The following is a 25,951-nucleotide window of genomic DNA, read 5'->3' as shown; positions in this document are numbered from 1 at the left end:
AAGGAATTTAAATATTGTAATAAATAATTAGGTTCTGTTTCAACCAGCCATTTTGCCTTTAACGAACAATTCATTTATTTCCTGAGCTGTCAGTAACTTGCCAGAATCAATGAGGCGAGGGTACGACATGGCGAGCTTCCTCAGTGGAACTGACAGACTGGGAAGCCTCTAATCAGCCATGGCCAGCTTTTACCCAGGGTGTTGCTCACACTGTTTCCTCTGAGAGTATCCTATCGCTGCTTGACAAGTGATTCCCAGTTTCTTGGATGTCCATGCACCTGTTTTGCCGCTCACACACCCTGAGCTGTACTCCCTGCTGCCAAGATTCTCTGCAATGTGAGAGAAGCTGGTGCTGTTCCACCTTCATCCTTGACTGAGGAACCTCTGGAGGGGGCAACACCAACAGTACTGCTGGCAGCAGCCCTGCCTGCCACAGGGAGCTCCGTGGAACACAGGAGATGGACATGGTGGTCCAGCTACAGTAAATCCAGATGTCCACTGCCTGGATTTCCAAGAGCAACAGCACTGTATCATATCACATAGTGATTGAAACTTCTCAGCTACACTGAGACAGAGAGGAGACCTGTCACACTGGGGACAATGAGATGGGAGGCAGCAAATGTCCTCCTATGCTGATGATGAGTTTGTGGAGAAAATGGGTTCTTTTCACGGGATGGCCCTGTGGAAAGTTTTAGATAATTTCCACCCTGTTTTTCTCACCTGGACTTTGTTGGCTGCAGGTAAGCTTTAACCTGTGTTCCTCTGCCCGGTTACTTTGATTTCTGCCTCCCCTACTCCATACTGGGAACATTGTGAAGGTCCTGACTGCCTCTGCAGGGAACACTGCAGCATTTCCACCCAGTCCTCCTCCCCAATAAGCAAGCAGAGCCAGACCATCAGGTCTGTGCCAGCCCCCAATGGCCTCAGGAAATGTGCCCAAGGAGGTACAGAGTCATTGCCAGCTCCAGGAGCAGTCCTCTCAACTCAACCCACTCACTTTCATCTCCTGTTTGATCAGCGTCTGGAAGGAGTCGTTATTCCAGTTTCTCTTAAGGTTAACGTGCAGCTTCAGTCAGCAGTTAGGAAGGCAAATGCAGTGTTAGCATTCATGTTGAGATGGCTAGAACACAAGAGCAGGAATGTACCAGGCTCTGGTCAGACCCCATTTGGAGTATTGTGAGCAGTTTTGGGCCCCATATCTAAGGAAGGATGTGCTGGCCTTGGAAAGAATCCAGAGGAGGTTCACAAGAATGATCCCTGGCTTTCTCCCCTCTCCCCAATAAGAGGGGAGAGCTTACTGAAACTTACATGATATTATGAGGCCTGGATAGAGTGGATGTGGAGAGGATGTTTCCACTAGTAGGAAAAACAAGAACAAGAGGGCACAACCTCAGGCTAAAGGGACGATCCTTTAAAACAGAGACGAGGAGGAATTTCTTCAGCCAGAGAATGGTGAATCTGTGGAACTCTTTGCCAGAGAAGGCTGTGGAGGCCAGGTCATTGACTGTCTTTAAGACAGAGATAGATAGGTTCTTGATTGATAACGGGATCAGTGGTTATGGGGAAAAGGCAGGAGAATGGAGATGAGGAAAATAACAGCCATGATTGAATGGCGGAGCAGACTCGAGTGGCCTAATTCTGCTCCTATGTTTCATGGTCTTATGGCCTAAGGAGCAGTAAGCTGCATCGCTGTTGACATCTAACATATACTTACTGGGGAAATCTGAGCAAAGAAAAGCAATGATCGATAACATGCCAAACATATGAACGTACTAAACATACACCATACCAAACATACAAACAATACCAGACATACAAACATGTGAACAAGGTGCAGGAGCCCCTTGGGCCTGCTTCATCATTTAATAAAATCATGGCTGATCTGATAGTAACCTTAAATCTGCATCCCACCAACCTCCAATAACAACACACAGCACCCTCTTCCCCCAAACCCCAGACCCACCCTGCATCACCGCTTACAGAATCTATCCACCTCTAAAAATTATTCAATAACTCTGCTTCCACCATCTTTTCAGGCAGAGACTCATAACTCTGAGAGAAAACCATTCGCCTCATCTCCACTTTAGATGGGCAGCCCTTTATTTTAGTACAGTGACCACTACTTCCAGATTCTCCCACAAAACTTCCTCTCCGCATCCACCTTGTCAAGGCCCCTCAGGATCTTACATGTTAGACTAACACTGCTAGACCAATAAATAATTTGAATTCCTTTTCTACTTTGCCTGGTATTCATTTATAACCAGATAGATGATCAGGTGCTGAATGGATGAGAATGCCTGCCAGTTGAAGTAAATGATAGCAGTGGGCATGGTTTTTTTGATGGGCCAGTTTGCAGTATTTCTTTGTGCTTTGAAATTGTTACCTATTTGACCTCACTGCATTTGGTTTGATTTGATTTATATTGTCACATGTATTAGCGTACAGTGAAAAGTATTGTTTCTTGCGTGCTATACAGACACAGCATACCATTCATAGAGAAGGAAACAAGAGAGTGCAGAATGTTGTGTTTTAGTCATAGCTAGGGTGCAGAGAAAGATCAACTTAATGCAAGGTAAGTCCATTCAAAAGCCTGACAGAAGCAGGGAAGAAACTGTTCTTGAGTCAGTTGGTACATGACCTCAGACTTTTGTATCTTGTTCCCAAAGGAAGAAGGTGGAAGAGAGAATGCCCGGGGTGCGTGGGGTCCTTAATTCTGCTGGCTGCTTTGCTGAGGCAGCAGGAAGCGTAGACATGTGTCTTCCCCAATGCTAGCTGCCTCTTCAACCCTAGACTCATTGTCACTGTACTGTTTGGACCTCCTCTTTTCATTTATTCATAATTGTTCCACTTTCCAGAACACAGTTGTGCAGCCTGCAGCATATCACCATCAATCTGGACACAGCTTTACAGCAGGAAATTGTGAAAAATCTCCAGGGGGCTGGATCTTTGCTTCATCATATTGTCTTTCAGTTGAGGACCGTGGGCTGACAGCACAAGCCACAAACTCCAGAAGGATTTCCCGGCCTCCTGTAACCCAGTGATCCTCATATTCCATGAAATAATGCCATTACCACCTCAAATATCAATTTCTGTGAAGCACTTCCTCATTCTCTAACCCCTTCAAGGGAAAAGGAATTCAAGCTAAATTGCCCGTCCTACTAGTTAAAAGTGCTTTAATTTAGATTTGAACTCCTTCCCTGCTAAAAAGATCAACAAAATAGACATTTTCAAAAGCACAAAAGGTGAAGCCAAAAAAGACACAAAAAAATGGCAATGTGCCAAATTAAATGCAAACAATGCAAGGAAATAACAAAAAGAAATCTCACTATCCCATCTCCCAGAGTCACGCTCTCAGAGGCCAAGATGGAGGGGGTGGGGGGTGTTGCTAGATAGATAAACACAAACCTTGTTTTGCTCGAATTAAATATTCGTCCCAGAGTCAAGAACTTGCAGCATAATCCAGCTGGAAAAAAGAAAGGTAGAGCCAGCGCAGACACAAGGGCCTATTCCTGTGGTTTTGCAACACCATTCCGCAGGCAGGTGTGAACCCGCTACGTAATATTGTAAACTTATCCGATTGGATATAAAACAATGAATTGTTGTGTGAATTCTGAGGCCTATGCTTGACAATTAAACCCAGCAATCACGGCTTGGCTGGAATTTTAATCAGATCTCGACCTTTGGGCTGTTTCCAGGATCTGGCACATCTCCGTCCAGATGGATGGCCAGCAATTAACCTAAACATTACACCTCCTGCCAACACAATATGCCTGCTGATACACATCTTGGCATGCACACTGGCTCACTGCTTTGAACTCTGAGTGGGAGAAGGGGGCAAAATGAGGAGAAGCAATTTAATCTGAGGGTGGAACTCCCTCTTGTGGGACTCAGTCTTGTGGTAGGGGTGAGGATGGGAAGTCTTTTTTTGTTCATTTGTGGGACCTGGGCATCGCTGGCCAGCCAGCATTTATTGCCCATCCCTGATTGCCATTGAGAAGTGGTGGTGAGCTGCACAGGAAACTATGCCATATCTTTGTCCCCGACCTCATTAATTATGCATTTAGGGGTTTAGCGCCATATTCCATGATGGGCCAGTCTTGGTTGCATGTGGCCTGCCATCGTATTGGGTGCATATTGAAAAGGTGCCCATCTGACCTCCCACTGAAGAAGAAAGATGGATCTCCCGGAACACTCTGAAGATGTAGACTACCTCAATGACAGCTGGAAGATCCGCTTGATGGATACTCCCTCCACCCTCTGCTGTGCGGTTCCAGGATCCAAGATTGGCGGTGGCCCCCACCCCAAACTCCAGAGGCAACCACTTCTTCAAGAAAGTCCTGACTTCTGTATGCCACAATGTTCCAGACATGTTCTGGACCCTTGGGATTGGGAATGGGGGAAAGATTGCCATTGGGCCTTCACCTGCATCCCATTAGCAGGATGCCAATCTGTCTCACGCCAGCAGGTTTCCCGATCCACCATGGTGGGCACCAGTGGGTGATTCCATGGGAAACCCGATTTTTGGACCTCCTGCCTAATTCTCCCTCCAGCCTACCATTGAACCTGTGGCCGGGGCATTGGAGAATTCTGCTCCAACACTCACTTACAATTCACTGACAATGGTGGGATAATGAGACAGGGTTTAGAAACACTGCAATAAAATATCCCACCAGGTAAAGATTTGCTTTTCCATCTGAAAATCTTTCCCTTTGAACCTGCTGTAAAAGGAGTTTCAAAACTCACCAGTGTCCGTCCAAGATAAAAATTCCCAACATTCCTTCTGCTGCCGGGAGCAGTGATGACCTGGAATGAACCCTGCTGCACATAGGAAAGGAATATAGGAACAGGAGTAGGCCATTCAGCCCATCAAGTCTGCTCTGCCATTTAATTCGGCCAAGGATGATTGGACACTTCAATGCCTTTTACACTTACTATCTCCATAACTCTTTGTTACTCTTCATCAGAAATCTATCAATCTCGATCTTAAACATGCTCAATATAGGAAACATTGCCCCCTATTAAGCTGGTGGCCATTCATACACCCTGCTATACAATGCCCCCTATAATGATGTTGGTCGCTAATCTGGCTCCACCATCAGCACACAACTGCACATACACAATGCTGGCATCAAACACTTCTAACATAAAACATAAGCTCCTACAGTCAGCCTGACCCAGGCAATATCATAGAATCATAGAATCCTACAGTTCAGAAGGAGGCCATTTGGCCCATCGAGTCTACACCAACCACAATCCCGTCCAGGCCCTATTCTCGTAACCCCACATACTTACCCTGCTAATCCCCCCGACACTAGGGTCAATTTAGCATGGCCAATCAACCTAACCCACACATCTTTGGACGGTGGGAGGACACTGGAGCACCCAGAGGAAACCCACGCAGACACCAGAAGAAAGTGCAAACTCCATACAGACAGCGACCCAAGGCTGGAATTGAACCCGGGTCCCTGGCACTGTGACGCAGCACTAACCACTGTGTAAGCCCCCCCCCATTCAAATCCCTCTAAGTCCTCCCCCCGCCACAAATTCTTCTACACGCTCCCAACCCTAATGCAAAGCCCCACCCTATATCCCTCTCTGAATTCACCCCTCTCCTCCCGAATCCCTCTTAATCCCCTTTAATCCTTTTCTTCCACACTTGTGTTTAGGGTGAATAAACATGGGCACAAAGCCTTTGGATGGTAAATAGAGAAAAATAGTGAAATATCTTTAAGATCTGGAAATGGTGGCGTTGGACTGGGGTGGGCACAGTAAGAAGTGTCGCAACATCAGGTTAAAGTCCAACAGGTTTATTTGGTAGCAAACACCACTAGCCTTCAGGGTTTGCCACTTTGTCAGGTGAGTGGGAGACCTGATCACTCCTACTCACCTGGCGAAGGGGCAAACCCCGAAAGCTAGTGGCGTTTGCTACCGAATAAACCTATTGGACTTTAACCTGGTGTTGTGAGACTTCTTACTGTGTTTACCCCAATGCAACGCTGGCATCTCCACATCATGACCATTTTTTAAACCAGAGATCACCAGCTGAAAGCTTACGGGTCAATCTTCCTTCTTTCTCCCGGAATAAATCTCAAATTGCAGGTCCCAGCGTGACTTCTTGCCAGTAAATATGTTTTGTGCTTTGGAGAGGGGTTCGGAGATCAGCAGGTGTGACCAGGTTGGGACTGGGCTGGCTCTGCTGTGAGTCCCTTTGGGGAAAACTGCCTCTGTAAATAATGTGTTTATATGTTGTATAAGACATCCACCTGGCACCTTCCCAGAAAAGCAGCAAAAAATAGATTGTCAAACAGACAGTGAAGCAGTCACAAAGTGCTGAGTAAATCTGTGATATACGCCATTTGGATTGTTTCCAATTAAAAGAAGACATTCTGCAACACAGCTGTTTTAGAATGTGAGATTTGTCCCTAGATTTTGATGTATTATAATTTTAGGTTAGCCGATGCATGTACATAGATAAGGCTTAGTTCCAAGGAGAGTTGTTTAAACAGCATTTTCTTTCACTTCCTATTTTTAGTGGTTGTTTTCTTCACTGATATATCTCCACAACTCTGTTTTCTACTTTCAAAGACCTGTGCAATTTTCTCATTCTCCACAATATATTATATTTGATGTGTTTTGAAATCGGCTGTAATAAGGATCGAAATGCATAATGATCAAGTTTACCTATAGGTTGGTAAGGTTAGTGGTATAGAGACCTGGAGATAAAGAACAATGTCCAATATAGTACAGGAACAGGCTCACCAAGCCTGCACCGATACACGGTTTCTATCCCTTTATTTGTCTTCCATTCACGTGTCTATCAAGATTTGGGTGGTGCCATAACACAGTGGTTAGCACTGCTGCCTCAGAATTAACGTGAGGTAACCATGAATTAATTGACAACCTGTGCTTGGAAACACCACAAACTGCACATCAAATGACAAATACAACCAAGTTAAATTTTCTTTATTAATGTCACAAGTAAGCTTACATTAACACTGCAATGAAGTCACTGTGAAAATCCCCTAGTTGCAACAGTCAGGTACCTGTTTGGGTACACTGAGGGAGAACTTAGCATGGCCAATGCACCGAACCAGCACATCCTTCAGACTTTAGGAGGAAACCGGAGCATTCAGAGGAAATCTACTCAGACACGGGGAGAACATGTAGATTCCACGCAGACAGTGACACAAGCTGGGAATCAAACCCAGGTCTCTGGAGCTGTGAGACAGCAGTGCTAACCACCATTGCCACCGTGCCACCTCAAAGACAGGTCCCTCCCATTTCTCAGAAACTCACCCAGACATCAGTCATTACCATGAGTGACATCAATTCTTTACTGCTCCATATTCCTCATGAGGAATTTTAGCCACTTTCCTTCAATGAACTAGTCTGATCCCCAGTTGACAACAGCTCAATTCTACCCGAGCTCCATGAGTACAAGACTCACCCAAAAGGCACGTGTTTCAGATTTCTCTCTGATCCGTTTTCAGGCCCAGCCTTCTCTGTCTTTTCCAGCGGAACTCACCTGCGACTGAGGCTGCATCTATCACTGTGTGGGCCAGGCTACAATCTAACATCTAAACCTAGCCATGGTCTCAGTTCCTCAGCAGTGCTGCTGCCAACAATGGCTCCTGGGTTTCCCTGAGGCCTGACTCTTGGCTGTATCAAGCAAATCCTGCTCATGGACTTCCCAGACCTCAACGTTCAGTCACATAGAGCTACCATTGACTGCTGGGGTTTCTCTGAACCCCTGTCCCTCAGCAGTGTGGCTCACGACAGCACATCAGCTGCCTGGAGCCAACTTTCCCCTCTATCTGCACCCTCTGGTCGCACTTGCCCCAAAACCAGAGAATCCCACCCGAGGTCAAGGGACCTTTGTATGCAGTGTATACACAGGTACAGATATACACAGTGTACAGATAATGAGAGATATACACAGTGCACAAATACTGAGAAATATGCACAGTGCACAGATACTGAGAGATATATACATGCACAGATTCTGAGAGATGTATACAGTGCACAGATAGTGAGAGATATATACAGTGCACAGATGGTGAGAGATGTATACAGTGCACAGATAGTGAGAGATGTATACAGTGCACAGATAGTGAGAGATGTATACAGTGCACAGATAGTGAGAGATATATACAGTGCACAGATAGTGAGAGATGTATACAGTGCACAGATAGTGAGAGATATATACATGCACAGATTCTGAGAGATGTATACAGTGCACAGATACTGAGAGATATATACAGTGCACAGATAGTGAGAGATATATACAGTGCACAGATAGTGAGAGATGTATACAGTGCACAGATGGTGAGAGATGTATACAGTGCACAGATAGTGAGAGATATATACAGTGCACAGATAGTGAGAGATATATACAGTGCACAGATAGTGAGAGATATATACAGTGCACAGATAGTGAGAGATGTATACAGTGCACAGATGGTGAGAGATATATACAGTGCACAGATAGTGAGAGATATATACAGTGCACAGATAGTGAGAGATGTATACAGTGCACAGATAGTGAGAGATGTATACAGTGCACAGATAGTGAGAGATATATACAGTGCACAGATAGTGAGAGATGTATACAGTGCACAGATAGTGAGAGATATATACATGCACAGATTCTGAGAGATGTATACAGTGCACAGATACTGAGAGATATATACAGTGCACAGATAGTGAGAGATATGTACAGTGCACAGATAGTGAGAGATGTATACAGTGCACAGATAGTGAGAGATATATACAGTGCACAGATAGTGAGAGATGTATACAGTGCACAGATAGAGATATATACATGCACAGATTCTGAGAGATGTATACAGTGCACAGATACTGAGAGATATATACAGTGCACAGATAGTGAGAGATGTATACAGTGCGCAGATACTGAGAGATATATACAGTGCACAGATACTGAGAGATAAAGGCAGCATTGTGTCACTGAGATGTGCACACAGTACAGTTACACAGGTATACACAGTGCAGTGGCACAGAGGTGTACATAGCGCAGTTACACAGAAGTATATGCAGTGCAGTGTAATTGACAAAGTGTACATTGTGCAGGTACACAGAGGTGTACGCAGTTTAGCTCTCTGTGATTCCTGACGTTATTTATTTGTGTCCTGTGCTGCCTCACGGCCCAGGCACTCCGTGATGTGTTGTTCCAACCGCAGCCAAGGCCTCACTGCATCCTGCCAGCCTCTAATTGGACAACAGTTCTCACTAGGCTGGACTTCCATTCCAGAGGATCTAATCCCAGTGGAAGGCCCGCCTGTTGCTGGCCTCACCACGGCCTGATTAGCATGTGGGCATTTTGGAAAAGAGGCAGTGCCAGTACCCTGCTGGCAATCTACTCAGCAGGTGAGACCCCCAACCCCTCATCAAAATTCCACCCACTGAGATTGACATTGAGATACAGACACACTCAGATTCTGAGGAACAAAGTAGGGCAAAGCATAGACAAGGTTGTGATTTACATCTAGTCGCACCTGGGAGATTGTGCTCTTAAATGACTATCCAGGGATAAAACTGGTCTTTGTCTCACCTGTAAAACAAAATAAATGTGACCGAATTGAAGGATGGAGTTTTCCATGATCTAAGGATGGAGCTTTCCATGGCCCAAGGAGGTGCCATGAGTGCCTGAGTGATTGGAATGAAGTCAAAACCCCAGTCTGAGTCCAATCTCTGGCCTTTTGGCTGCCATTTCTGAGCCTGAGAGTGGGCCCAGATAAATATCTAATCCCAAACATGAAGAGGATCAGGCTTCATGGTGTTAGGTCCCTATTTAAACAGCTTGTTGATCTTTACTGGTTAAGCTCTGAAGGGAAGAATGAACGTCCTTGTGCTGGAGAGCTGCAGGCACTATTAAACTGAACTCAACACCTGTAGGAGAGGGACAGTAAAATAGCATCATCTGACCACCCCGGTCAAAACACATTTTGTTTAAGCTTCATTTGTTATTGTCAGGCTCACATTAACAGAACCTGGGTTCCTGGCATTGATTTGATTTTGATTTGATTTATTATTGTCACGTGTATTAGCATACAGTGAAAAGTATTGTTTCTTACGCGCTATACAGACAGAGCATACCGTTCATAGAGAAGGAAGTGAGAGAGTGCAGGATGTAGTGCTACAATCATAGCTAAGGTGTAGAGAAGGACCCAAATCTGTAAGATATTGAATTAAAGCATTTGCTAGAGTGTTTAAAAGAGTTAGAATGAAGCACAGAATGAGGGTAAAAGGTAGAATTAGAAGGCATGCTGAGCACAGCTTGTAAGAAGTTGCCTTGCTGTGGCGCCATCTTGAAACTCATTGTGAGTTGTGAGGCAGCAGGGCTAAGCACTGTGCCACCATGCTGCCCCGTGCTCTGTTAGCGTTCTAAAGAAATCATTCTAATGCTGATTAAGTGATGCGATGATCAAAGGAAACATCAGCACAGTATCGATTAAATATTCCTTAACCTTACATTCCAATTGTCTTGTTCAAATTTCACTCAATCTAATTCCCCCTCACGCTTGTGTTTCCATTAGCAGCTGCTTCTGAGAGCTTCAACGGGTTATTCAAAAAAAAAGTTGACTCGTCAAACAATGAAAGGATTGGGGCAGATAGGAGCTTGTTATAGGTATTACCTGTCCCATGATGCAGCCTGAGCGTCACCTCTGACAACAAGAAGCTCAGATGTTATTGTTCATTCAGAATAGTCCCAAAACATGACAGCGAATGAAAAGAATAAAGAATTTGGTTTTGGTGTAGTTGCCCTTTCACAAGCGAGTGTGATTAACAGCGTGTATGATCCACAGTCCTATGGTGGTCTTGTCTTCCAGGTGATGAAGTGCTTCATTTAATTACTGTTTTATAATCCCAGGTACAGCCCGAGGTCTCATTATTCTCATTTACTGCGTGCACAAGCAGTCGAAATATCAATCAAATTCTTATTCCCAGTATCAAACAATTGGCTTCTGGGTCTTTCTGAAATTTGAGGATGAAGGCAAGCAAGCCATAGAATGGGGCAATTAGGAATGGGCAACAAATACTGGTCTAGACAATGACACCCGATCAGTGCCCCTTAATACTTTAAACACTTTGATCAATTTGGCACAGTAGTTAGCGCTGCTGCCTCACAGCGCCAGGGACCCAGGTTCGATTTCTGGCTTGGATCACTGTCTGTGCTGGGGCTGCACATTCTCCCCGTGTCTGCGTGGGTTTTCTCTGGGTGTTCCGGTTTCCCCCCACAATCCAAAAGACATACTGGTTAGGTGCATTGGCCATGCTAAATTCTCCCTCAGTGTACCCGAACAGGCGCCAGAGTGTGGCGACTGGGAAATTTTCACAGTTACTTCATTGCAGTGTTAATGTAAGCCTACTTGTGACACTAATAAAAATAAATTTTAATTAGCATCAACACCTTAATGGCTTCACTAAATTCTTTCATTTAAATTTTTAAAATATATAACCTTAGAGAGCTTTGATAGATTTCCCTCCTTCCCCTGTCAGCTACCCACAGTTACTCCTCTCATTTCCATTTGTTTCTCAATGAAATCTGTTTCCTCAAAGCTTTTCTGTATTTATCAGCATGTATATGACCTCTGATTGGAAAACGCTTTGTGCCTCAAGGTCCAGTACATTCAATGGGTAAAATAAGGGAAAGATCTAATGGCTTAGTGAATAGATATGAATCGAGCTGCTTGGGGCTCAGGTTGACAGGCTTGTATTCATGCACTACAGTGAATATACTGGGAGCTTCGAACAGTTTGTGCTGGTGTGTGCTACAGCTATTGCCTCTACTGGTCCAGTGAAGAATTAACCTTGGCTCTTAACATTGAACTAATGCAAATTGTGAGCTTCTAAAATCAACGACAGAAGAAAAGCCTGAATCTTCATCAGTGATTTCCTAATCAGAAGATTTAACAGAATAGAAAACAAATTGATTCCAAATTCGGACATTGCAAACCACTTAATGGAACAGTGTAACTTAAAAAGGAAAATTGCCAACAATAATTAAGAGGTTCTAATGTGTGCCCTCTGCAGCCGTGGCAAGGAAGATTTATGTAGTCCTGGATAAACATAAACAGGTGTCAGTAGCCGCTCCTATCTGTGCATTCGGAAAAGTAATGGAAATAAATCCTCTGCTGTCAGATCGGCCTGATTCGCTTCGCAATGTCTGCCTGTGTGGCATCATGACTGCTGGGTACTCGAGGGACGTAAGTCTTTAGGGAAGTAATGGGAATCCACACTACTCCCCGATCTAAGTGACAGAACAACTTTCGAGTGCATCCATTTTGGAGCGGCAATAATCTGCAACAGAGTCCTTCTTCAGAATACATTGCATCTTGTAGTTTCTCAATGTGAGCGTTTAAAAATGGAAAATGTCCATTTCCCCCTCTTAGGCCCACCTTTATAAAGTGGTTGGAGATTTTATTGTACAATTCACACATACTAGTCAAACGATGATTTAGAAATTCATCCCATCGACTAAACAGAATCACCGTGTAACATGAGGAAGCCAGTGTCTGACATTTTAACCGTTGTACGGTGAGGATCTCGCTGCCTACAATCTCCGTTTGTTTTTAACAGAGGTTGATGAACCCTCGGAGTTTCTGCACCAGGCTTATGATTGGCAATCTAATGTCGTAAAATGGTTTTTTACGTTATCCAACATAAGTGATGAGCAGAAGGCCAATTACAAATATTTTAGACCTGCACACATGTAACCTAATGTTGAGCAAATACAGTTGCTTATTCCTGCTAACAATACAAAGTGACACAACCTTTATTTACAACCGATAGCACAGAAAACCGTTCACTGGCTGAGGAATCTGCTGATGATTTTGATTCCTTAACCTACAATCCCTTGATTGCTTTGACTGAATGCAATGTATCTGACATTTTGTTTGACATTGGTTTGGACAAAATAATGATTCTTCCCGCTACCCCCCCCTCTCTGAAAAATGCATCATCCCCACAGGCTTAACATGCCTGCCTAGCTTAAACAGAGGAGCTACTTTTGCATGTGAGGGAGAAACCAGTCGAACGGAGGGGTGGGATTTAGCTCCTTACAAGATTTTATTTTTTCCATTTGGAGGTGGGGAATATAATCGGAATCTGGTAAAACAAAAAAGGGAGTTGTGTGCACATAAACAATAAATATTCCACCCTGCATGTGCTTGTTGGAAGTAGATTTGTAGAGAGGTGGGAATTGTTTCCTTAGAAACCACCCCCATCTTGTCTTTTCCTGAAACTGCTGACCCATGCATTGGGTGAAACCATATGCAAATGGACTTTATCCTCTAATTTCTTTTCCCCACTTCTTCTTCTATTTCCTGACATCAAATTGGCATCAAAGAGCATTCGACAGCGCCACGACCAGTCTGACAGGTGTACTATCGGACTTTGGCAGAACGGCCTATTCAATGTCAGAGGAAGAAGCAATAATTAGAGCAAAGAACAGAATGAACGTCAAACGAATTACAAGGCAGCGTCTCATATTTGTCAGGAAGGATTGCATACATAAGAATTAAGTGACAGTACATGCTGGGGTAATGAAAGAAAAATGAAAGATTTGCCCATACATAACGCGCAGGATACATGCGTATGTCTAGCTCGAAGCAAGAGCGAGTAACCACGACAAATTATGCTGCTGGAGTTTTGAGAACTGTTATTTTGCAGATAGCTGGAGCCTGCAATTTGTCCAATGATCGATTTGCCATAGCACCTTCGATGGTGTGTGTTTTGAAAAATGTCTGTTCTCTCCATTAAAGGTGACCTGCATTATTTATTTTTTTTTGTGTGAGAATGCAGTTTAAAATTTCCCATTTGGCTGCAAGTATGAAGTGAGTCCCTGGTCAAAATATGTAAATGTGTTTTTGCTTCAGCTGATTCTGACAACAACCAACTAATGTTACGCTCAGACGCTGAAAGCTCTGAAACTTCATATCAACACCAGCACTTTTAGACGTAAATACAGAATGATGGCATTAACACCATGTTCTAACTTAAATATTGTATTTGAGAGATAATTGCATTTAGAGAGTTTGTACATTTTTTAGATACAATTGCAGTGTCCTGAATCACATTGATCTGTGTTCATTGTTCTGAGTTCCCATCACTTTACAGAGAAAATAAGATAGACTCTGTACATGTGTGTGTGTGGGTGGGTGTGTGTGTGTGTGTATGTGCGGGTGGGTGTGCGTGTGTGTGTGTGTATGTGCGGGTGGGTGTGCGTGTGTGTGTGTGTGTGTGTGCAGGTGGATGTGTGTAAGTGAGTGTATATGTGGGTGGGTGGAAGGGCATATGTGTGTGTGTGTGTGTGTGTGTGCAGGTGGGTCTGTGTGAGTGAGTGTGTGGGTGGGTGGGCAGGCGTGTGTGTGTGTGTGTGTGTGTGGGGGGGTGCGTGTGTGTGTGTGTGTGTATGTGCGGGTGGGTGTGCGTGTGTGTGTGTGTGTGTGTGTGTTCAGGTGGATGTGTGTAAGTGAGTGTATATGTGGGTGGGTGGGAGGGCATATGTGTGTGTGTGTGTGTGTGTGGGGGGGGGGGTGCGTGTGTGTGTGTGTGTATGTGCGGGTGGGTGTGCGTGTGTGTGTGTGTGTGTTCAGGTGGATGTGTGTAAGTGAGTGTATATGTGGGTGGGTGGGAGGGCATATGTGTGTGTGTGTGTGTGTGTGTGGGGGGGGGTGCGTGTGTGTGTGTGTGTATGTGCGGGTGGGTGTGCGTAAGTGAGTGTATATGTGGGTGGGTGGGAGGGCATATGTGTGTGTGTGTGTGTGTGTGTGTGTGTGTGTGTGTGTGTGTGTGTGTGTGTGTGTGTGTGCAGGTGGGTCTGTGTGAGTGAGTGTGTGGGTGGGTGGGCAGGCGTGTGTGTGTGTGTGTGTGTGTGTGCAGGTGGGTCTGTGTGAGTGAGTGTGTGGGTGGGTGGGCAGGCGTGTGTGTGTGTGTGTGTGTGTGGGGTGGGTGGGTGGGCAAGTGTGTGTGTGTCTGTGTGCAGGTGGGTGTGTGTGAGTGTATGTGTGGGTGGGTGTGTGTGTGTGCAGGTGGGAGTGTGGGTGGGTGTGTTTGGATTGTTATGTAGTTTTATGATTTAAAAAATAATAATTTTCTACCTGAAATTGAGATCTTAGTGCACTGTTTGCAAAAAACACTATCTCATTCCCCCACAGCCCACACACATCCACACACAAACACCCACACACAGGCCCACACAAATCCACCCACGCACACACACACCGATACAGAAGCACCCACACACACGCTGACACACAAGTACCCACACACACACCGACATACAAGCACCCACACACTCACAGGCCCACACACACACACACACACACACACCCCCATACACACACACATGCCCACACACATCCACGCACACATTCCCATACACAGATACACATGCCCACACACACAGCCACACCCACACACCCCATACACACACACACCCCATACACACACACATGCCCATACACACACAGCCACACCCACACACCCCATACACACACACACACCCTTACACACACACACAGCCACACCCACACACCCCATACACACACACACACCCTTACACACACACACAGCCACACCCACACACCCCATACACACACACCCTTACACACACACACAGCCACACCCACACACCCCATACACACACACACCCTTACACACACATGCCCACACACACAGCCACACCCACACACCCCATACACACACACACCCTTACACACACACACAGCCACACCCACACACCCCATACACACACACACACCCTTACACACACACACAGCCACACCCACACACCCCATACACACACACACCCTTACACACACACACAGCCACACCCACACACCCCATACACACACACACCCTTACACACACACACAGCCACACCCACACACCCCATACACACACACACCCTTACACACACACACAGCCACACCCACACACCCCATACACACACACACCCTTACACACACACACAGCCACACCCACACACCCCATACACACACACACCCTTACACACACATGCCCACACACACACACACACACACACACATGCCCACACACACACGCTCACAAATACACATACTCACACACATGCCCACACACACACCCTCATACACATACACTCACACACACACACATACATGCCCACTCACATCCACACGCACTCCCTTACACACACATGCCCACACACACACCCACACACCCCATACACACACACACCCTTACACACACACATGCCCACACACACAGCCACACCCACACACACACACGCTCACAAATACACATACTCACACACATGCCCACACACACACCCTCATACACATACACTCACACACACACATACATGCCCACTCACATCCACACGCACTCCCTTACACACACATGCCCACACACACAGCCACACCCACACACCCCATACACACACACCCTTACACACACACACAGCCACACCCACACACCCCATACACACACACCCTTACACACACACACAGCCACACCCACACACCCCATACACACACACACCCTTACACACACACATGCCCACACACACAGCCACACCCACACCCACACACGCTCACAAATACACATACTCACACACATGCCCACACCCACACCCTCATACACATACAAACACACACACACATACATGCCCACTCACATCCACACACACTCCCTTACACACACACATGCCCACACACACACACCCACACATATCCACGCACATCCACACACACATACATATACATACACACACACATCCACTTGCCCACACACATACACATCCACACACCCCCACACACACATACCCACACATACATCCACACACAGCCCTTTACACACGCATGCCCATACACACAGCCACACACAGTCACTCACAAACACACAATCACATACACACCCACATATATACCCATGCACACCCACAAACACACATACACCCACACATTCACACACACACACTCACACACTCTCACACACACACACTCACACACATTCACACTCACACACACACACACACACACACACACACACGTACACAGTCGATCTTATTTTCTCTCTGAAGTGCTGGGAACTCAGAACAATGAACACAGATCAATGTGATTCAGGGCCTTGCGATTGTATCTAAAATGTACAGACTCTCTAAATGCAATTATCTCTCAAATACAATATTCAAGTTAGAACATGATTTGATATTGTACTTTCAAAATGAACCAGTTCAACCCCTGAGCTCATTATTGTAAACATTGGATCCTAACATTTGTGGATTTGAATGCATTGCCTTCCAAGGGACATTAGCTTCTAAATGAGTTTCTGTTTGTGATGTTTTGTGTTAGTCATGTGGGTTACATGGTGCAGGAAGCTATATTCACACAATTTAGTCGCAATGTTAAGAGTAACGTCAGATCCTAGGCCTTTGAGTTGATCTAGCCACTCTGTATTTACAGGTAAAGTCTTTCTGAAGACAGATAAAGATGCTGGAGTGAAATTAATGGGAGGGTTTTAAGATTGGGCTATAGATGGGGTTGGGTGTGGATTATTTCCAAAAGATGGAAGTGTGTTTGGAAGCTGACTGGCAGATTAGTATTTTAAACAGATTCAGTGAGGCCAGAAGCCCCAGACTGACTGTGGTCAGCTAGGTAAACTTTGCAGCTTCAGCAAGGAGCCTCGCAGAGTACTACGTGTGGGCTAAGAACTGAGCTGCTTCGTATAGTCCATGAAAATCCATCTTACAATCAGAACTCTTCCCCCGGCTTACAGACCCCTCACATCCCAATAAGAGCTCCCTGTCCATTCCAGAAGCTGACTTCTCCCTACCGGGATTGGAACACCTCCTCATTATCAGACTCCAGGTCCAGATTAGGATCATCCTCGAATCACAATCCCCTCCTGGGGATCAGGATTTGAACCTAAGCTTCACCCTCCTCCTCCCCGGGGAATCAGACCACCACAACCCTGAGAATCAGGGATTAAACCTCTCAGATCAGCCTCTCAACATACTCACACACACATGTACACTCACACATACACATGTGCACTCACACACACATGTACACTCACACACATATTCACAGACACACACACTAGCACACACACACCCACAGATAGACATGTACACACAGACATACACACACATACTCACACACTCATACTCACACACACACCCACAGACAGACATGTACATACAGACATACACACACACTCACACACTCATACTCATACACACACAAACAGACATACAGACATACACGCATACACACACACGCATATAGATATACAGACACACATGCACATACACACGCACAAACATACACACATGAAGACACAGTCATAAAATTAAAAGTTTTTAGCCAAGCCAACTTAATCTTTAACACAGATTTTAACTGACTTTTTTGGGATAACACTTTTAGGATATGAAAAAAAATGACCCATGCAAATAGGTTGAAATTATTTTAGTAAGGAAGGGAGCCTCATGTCAAAGTCCCTCCCCCCTCCCCCATCACCTTAAATCAATGGTTCTGGATTTAATTCCAGCTCCAAACAAGTCAGGAATACTGTCAAACTGACAGTTGTCTGCTTATCACTTCTGAAAATATCTTCAACTAAGGGAAAACTGAAGGGAATTCTTTTCATTGCTGTGCACCTCTGGGTTGATGCTGACTTTTGACAGTCAGATTCAGACAGTAACAAAGGTATCAGAGCTTGGACCCCCTGCTCCCTCATAATGTGAGGTTAGTCAGTAGTAGAAATTGGCTGTGCCAACTAAACACAAACTAGCAATGTTGGTGGAAAGGTGTGATGGTGATGGTTCTACACGTGTTTTAATTTAAGACGCTGGAGGTTGTCTTTTTTAAATTGCGGTGTGGGCCTCTTTCTCACTTCAGCATTTTTGTTCCTCGATACTTGCAGTGGCACAGTGGTTAGCACTATTGTCTCACAGCGCCAGAGACCCGTGTTCAATTCCTGGCATTGATCACTGTCCGTGCACATTTTCCCTGTGTCTGCGTGGGTTTCCTCTGGGTGTTTCGGTTTCCTCCTACAGCCTGAAAGACGTGCTGGTTCGGTGCATTGGCCATGCTAAATTCTCCCTCAGTGTACCCGAACAGGTGCCGGAGTGGGGCGACTAGGGGATTTTCACAGTAACTTCATTGTAGCTTTAATGTAAGCCAACACTAACAAAAAAAAAATTTTGTGGGTGTTTTGTTTTTGGAATGAGGGCAACAGTTGTGAAAAATTGAAGATTTTGTGCTCGGCGCAATGTGGTTGCAATTGTCTCAGCAAAATTCAAACTTTGGCATTGTCCAGGTACGAAAACAAGTGGAGCAATAATTCAATACATCCCTACCAAAACAAATAAGAAAAGGCAATGAAACTAGAGGACTTTTTAGCGGAAAAGTTGTGTGATAAACATTAAAGGACTAAATGGTAATTTATACTGATGACATTGGATGGGCTGTGTAAACAATTTCACCAATGGAGGTAAATAGTTGCAGGAATAAAATGAGCCTAAATTTGTGTCCTAATCATTGTCTTCCTACGCTCAAATTCAACAACATGAAACACCCAGAATATTCTTAACATATCATTTTTCTGAGCCGCATGACATTTTAACACGTGAGCAGCAGAAGCTGGTTTGATCATTCAGGGGACCTTCCACTCTTTATGTTTATTTTAGTGACAGTCGCCCCACTCCTCGCTTGTAGAGTTTTATTTGAAATAAGGTGGTTATTTTGGATGTTTCCTAATCTCAGGGGCTGAATAATCTGACACGGTTTTCGAAGAAAATGCATTTTTTTTTCCTCCTTGTGTAAATGTGACTTGCTAACAAAAGCAGTCTTGTTTAGCCAGCAAAAAAAAATTTTAACATGACAAATGTGGTCCGATTAACGAGTCATAACTGTATCTGCCTCCTAAGGCCATAGCAATTTGATTTGTAGGTTTACAGGATTTTTAGAAGCAAATTAAACAGTCAGAAGACATAAAATAATGAAAAAGGCAACCATGTCTATTAAAGGCAGGAGATTCTGCTGGTGCTGGGCTGTTTCTTTGCACCTTTTCTGTTACAATACCTTTACCAACAGCAGTTTAATTGCTGCAAAGAATATTATACTTGAACAATTTCTTTATTAATAATAGTCTCTGAAATGCTAACCTTGTCATATTGACTAATGTGGTGCATTTGTAAGCCCAAGATGATTAAGTTGGAAGTCTTGTGCATTTTGCAAGAACAAGCTCATTATCAGAGATCCCCACATTATGTTGGACGGGTCATGAAAGAAATGTGGCTTGTCATTCTTTTATTAGGACACTTATTTCAAAATTAACAATTCACCACAAAATATAGGCACAACTGTCCATACAGTGAAGGCACTCTATGCCGTACAGCGGCAGCGCTGCAAAACATTGGGTATGGCAAAACCGTATCTTCAACAAACTCAAAAGTGGACGTAGGCTGCTCTGCAAACCTACTTTATAAACTTGAACGGCCTAATGCACAAATCTCAAATAAGGCATGGGGCGCACTCATCCACATCATAAACCCTGTCAAACCGCTTTGATCTGAGGCCATTTTCAGGGATTATTCGAGGCGACAATTTCAAATTGAACAAAGCCTCCTCTGGCCAACCAAACATGCCTGTCGTAACATGAAGGAGAGAAATAGGCATTTCAATCTCAAAGACAGATTTTTATGAGTTTCTCATTCAATGAACCAAGAATCTGAAAAAAAAGAGACCATATCCAATTTATAAATGTTCGCACAGAAGAACTGACCATCGGTTTGGTTTTGTCTATTTGTTAGACAAGAGCATGAGGTCATCCATAATACTTTGACCACTTTTCACTAAATAGTCCATTTTCTGATAATGTCACATAACCTAAATGTTATCAGCCCTAAGATTATTCATCACAGGCGATCAAATGATATTGATTGGAAGGTACAAGCTACCTTAGCAATACATCCAATGCAATTGCTTTGTTTAGCGATGGTTTCATTCTCTCCAAATGCTGGCAGCCGAATATTCATATCTGGTGATGCTTTTCTCAGGAAGTTTTAACTTAGAAGATTCCTTTCACAATGAGTAGGAAAACATTTTACTTCTAATCTTAACACACAAAATATTGATGGTTATTAACCGTAGTGCTATGAGGAACTCCACTATCTCTTACATCTGTGATCTCACTGCTATCACTGGTTTAGGCTGAGGGAGATTAACATCCCTTTCCAATTAGGAATCCTGGATATAATGAGGTCACTCAACATTAACACTTCCCCTCTCTCTCTTCGTAACAGTACAGAGGGATCTTGGGGTTCAAGTCCTTAGCTCCCTGAAAGTGGCCACACAAGTAGATAGGATGGTAAAGAAGGCAGATGGCATGCTTGCCTTTATTGTTCGGGGCATTGAGTATGAGAGTCAGGATGTCATGTTACAGCTTTATAAAACTTTGGTTAGGCTGCACTTAGAGTATTGCATTCAATTCTGGTTGCCACATTACAGGAAGGATGTGGAGTCTTTGGAGGGGGTGCAGAAGAGGTTTACCAAGAAGCTGCCTGGATTAGAGGGTATGAGTTAAAAGGAGAGGCTGGACAAACTAGGGTTGTTTTCTCTGGAGTAGCGGAGGCTGAGGGGAGACATGATAAAAGTTTATAAAATTATGAGAGGCAGAGTAGGGTTGACAGTCAATCATTTTCCCAGAGTTGAAATGTCTAATATGAGGGGGCATGCACTTAAGGTGAGAGGGGAAAAGTTCAAAGGAGATGTGAGGGGCAAGATTTTACACAGAGAATGGTAGGTATCTGGAACATGCTTCCAGGGCTGCAGGCAGATATGATAGTAGCTTTTAAGGTGCTTTTAGATAAGCACATGAATATGCAAGGGTAGAGGGATATAGACTAAGGGTAGGCAGAAGGCATTAGTTTAATTTGGCATCATGTTCAGCACAATATTATGGGCTGAAGGGTCTGTTCCTGTGCTGTACTGCTTTATGTTCTATGAACAATCTCTGATACCATTTGGTACATTTGTTCAAAATCGCAATTGATATCCTATGTCGTGGTAGCATGGGAGGCTTGTACCGAGAGAGAGAGAGGGCATACAGTGAAGTAGACAATGGACAGATAAGTGATTATTATAATGTAATGACTAGTCTGGAACCAACTTAATGCAAGGTAAGTCCTTTCAAAAGTCTGACAGCAGCAAGGAAGAAGCCGTTCTTGAGTCAATTGGTACGTGACCTCAGACTTTTATACCTTCTTCCCAAAGGAAGATTGTGGGAGAGAAAATTTCTGGGGTGCATGAGGTCCTTAATTATGCTGGCTGCTTTGCCAAGGCAGCGGGAAATGTAGACAGAGTCAATGGATGGGAGATTAGTTTGCATGATGAATTGGGCTACATTCGCAACTTTTTGCAGTTCTTTGCAGGAGCCGTATCAAGCTGCGATGCAACCAGAAAGAATGCTTTCTATGGCGCATCTGTAAAAGTGAACAAGTGCTGGAGTGGCCTTCATAGCGAGGGGGATTGAATATAAAAGTAGGGAGGTCTTGCTGCAGCTGTATAGGGCATTGGTGAGGCCGCAGCTGGAGTACTGTGTGCAGTTTTGGGCACCGCACCTGCTCAAAGATATTTTGGCCTTGGAGGGAGTGCAGAGGAGGTTTACTAGGCTGATACCGGAGTTGAGGGGGTTGAGCTATGAGGAGAGGCTGAATAAACTGGGCTTGTACGCGTTAGAGTTTAGAAGAATGAGGGGAGATCTCATTGAGACGTATAAGATGATGAATGGGATGGATAGGATAGAGGTGGAAAGACTCTTCCCGCTCAAAAAAGACAGTAGGACTAGGGGGCACAGCCTCAAGATAAAAGGGGGGCGGTTTAGAACAGAGTTGAGGAGGAACTTCTTCACTCAAAGGGTGGTGAATCTCTGGAATTCTCTGCCCATTGAAGTGGTGGAGGCTGCCTTGCTAAATATTTTTAAGATGCGGATTGATGGGTTTTTGATAGGAAAGGGGATTAAGGGTTATGGGGAGAGGGCGGGAAAGTGGAACTGAGCAGCGACAGATCAGCCATGATCTTATTGAATGGCGGGGCAGGCTCGAAGGGCTGGATGGCCTACTCCTGCCCCCGTGTCTTATGTTCTTATGTTCTTATGAACTCGTTCTCATTCAAGAATAATAAGTACTGCCTCTTTATTATTCCTGTACATTCAAATCAACCCATTTAATTGCATATTTCACAATTGCCCATTTTTATATTGCAAATTTGTTGATATTTTGCATAAGTAATTATCTTTCTTGCTAATTGCATGTGTCACCTTTGTTATTGTAAAATGTGCTTTGCCAAATTGGTTTGTGCAGTTTGTAATTGCTACAGTAATCTACTAGGTGCTTACTTAGTACCCATTGCAATTTACTTTTCATACTAAAGGAAGATGATTGCAATTTCCCACCTTGGGTTCAAAGCACAGCTCCCTTTATGCATTCCTATTGCACCTTGGTCATTGTATAGGAAAGGATGAATATTTTCTAGTGCAGTAGCATCCAGCACTGTTGAAATGCAGTATCTCAAACTGCTACTGTATGCAATCTAGCAGATACCTCCAGCATATATGACCTAAACCCTTGGAAACTTGTTATCCTGCTGGGCCACTAGGCGAAGAAGAATTATTTTCATGAATTGAAAAAACTAAAACGGACTGCCAATTTCCCTCAGCTGGTAGATTTGTTTTTTTCAAATTGCTTTCTACCAGCCATTAATTCACAGGATTAAAAGAAATACAATCTCAGAATTCAGATTTAGAAACTCAAACAGATTTATCAGATATGCAGTTCAGTAAAATATGCGTTCAGCTTCTCCCAGTTTATTTGGATTTGCCACAATGCCAGTTGATCATCCTTCTCCGTGTCCCCCCTGTCAATCATCCATTCTTCTGCCAATCACGTTGCCAATCACCATGACCTTCCATCTGGTCTAAGGCATTCTCTTTTCCTTCTGGCATCCCATCACCATCGCTCACCTCACCACATTTTCTCTCTGTACAACAGACGATTGTACTGTTCCAATCTTTTCTCAGCTACTTTCTTTCATGACCCCACAACCTTCACTGATCCACTGTGATGTACTGGTTTAGTCTACACGCAATACTTCTCCCACGAGCTTTTTGGTTCATCAGTATGGATAGAAGTGGCTAAATTCAAATGTTGATTGATTCTTCTGTTCCTAAAGTGACATGTTTCACTGTATGAGGTGCCATTATTAACCAAGCTTTCTGGCTCATACCAAGATGGCAATGGTCAGTTTTAATCCACTGGATGTTGTTCTGTAAAAGGAGAAATTCTGTTTCTCTATTGTTGGCCAAGTGGGCTATCTAAATATCAAGTTAGGTAGCCCAGCAAAAATGTTTGCAGCCCAAGTCACAGACTTCAGCCTTGAAACTGCTCTGTGGGGTAATAGGATGCAAATGCCTGAAGTTACTCATTCTGTTACTTTAGTGAAAGTGATAATCCTTTTAAACTACAACAGCTAACTCCTCCATGAAAAATAGAAATATTCCATGTGAACATATTAAGCAGTTGTATGCAGTGACTACACAGGATCAATTCAGGAGCTGTCTCATGCCAGCTCAATTGTGCTGAACTTCCAAGGCCAAGATTAACATTTTTACTACAAAAGAAAATTGATTGTGGTTATGAAGAAAGCATATACCTCTCAGTGAATAATACTACCAGTAAAACAAGGATGGAATATGCAGAGATAGCAGCCAATAGCAGCACTCTGAAGAGGAGTTATACAGACTTGAAACGTTGGCTGGAATCTTGGGGCCATCCATGCCGGCGGCATTTTCTGCTCCCACTGCAATGAATGGAGATTTGGCTGAGCACCAAATTCTCCATCCCCGCTTGCAGCATCAGCGAAGCGTGAACAGCCAGAAAATCTCCCCCTGTTAAAGTTTATTTTCTCTCTCTACACATGCTGCCAGACCTGCTGAGATCTTCCAGCATTTTCTGTTTTTGAGCAGACTTGTACTTTACCCGCAGAGGTTACTCATGAAGGCGCCCCCCCCCCCTCCCCAACTCCCCCTCCCCTCACTCTACCCCCTGCCTTCTCAACCTTGCCCCTCACCTGAGGTGTGGTGATCCTCAGATTAAATCACCACCAGCCAGCTGTCAAAGGTGGGAGCAGCCTCTGGTCCTCTGGGACAATGGCGGCTTTGATTTCACGCGTTACACTTTGGTCATTTGTTTTAATCTGGTATTGGTTAGAGGTGCAAGGGATTCATCCAAAAAAAGTCTTACTGTAACACTGACCAATATTGCTTCCTGATGGTTATTAACTAGATGTTCCTTGATTCATTTTCAATCTTCTGCCAAAATCCACATCAAGATTTTCTGCACATTTATTTAATGCCAAGGAATTTTTGTTAGCTCCATCTACGGGGCTGCAAGATTTTGTCTGCGATGAGAGAGGGTAGGAAGGGTGGTAGGGGAAGATTTCTTTATGTGCTAATATTTACCCCAATTCTCAGTGAAGCCACAGTTATTTACTGTAAGCGTCTCATCAGGCAAGCCTGATAGGGTAGAACAAACAAGCAGCGTTGATTTAATGCATATAGGATTTTGTCATTAAATTCAGCACGGGATTTCTTTTTGTGAAAACAATATGGCACGTTTTCAAGGATGTGAAGATTGGAATACGTTGGAATGCACGTGACTGATAACCATCTTCAAAAACAGGAACTAACTGATAGCGAGATGAGTTTCTCACTTTGTCCCAGGACGACTGATATCCTATAATGCATTCCTTTAAGCATGTACATCCGAAACATGACAGTTTGCAATGGGTTAAATAAACCCCCATAGAACATTTCTCATCACTATTTGACACATTTTGTTCCATACAGTGTTGAATTTATTGCTAATAAAATGACAGCCATAATG

At 44.2% G+C, this 25,951-nt stretch overlaps 1 protein-coding gene across 8 annotated transcripts in view; it reads left to right on the top strand.

Moving 5' to 3' along the window:
• LOC145358248 (serine/threonine-protein kinase Nek6-like) overlaps positions 1-25,951 on the top strand; it is a 263,723-nt gene that overhangs the window by 189,956 nt on the left and 47,816 nt on the right. The gene's annotated exons all lie outside the window — the stretch shown is intronic.

This window comes from Carcharhinus amblyrhynchos, chromosome 25, assembly GCF_965287045.1.
Source record: "Carcharhinus amblyrhynchos chromosome 25, sCarAmb.v2.hapA, whole genome shotgun sequence".
Lineage (NCBI taxonomy): Eukaryota > Metazoa > Chordata > Chondrichthyes > Carcharhiniformes > Carcharhinidae > Carcharhinus > Carcharhinus amblyrhynchos.
Note: the sequence above shows the minus strand (reverse complement) of the source record. Positions and strands in the feature narration are given on the sequence as shown.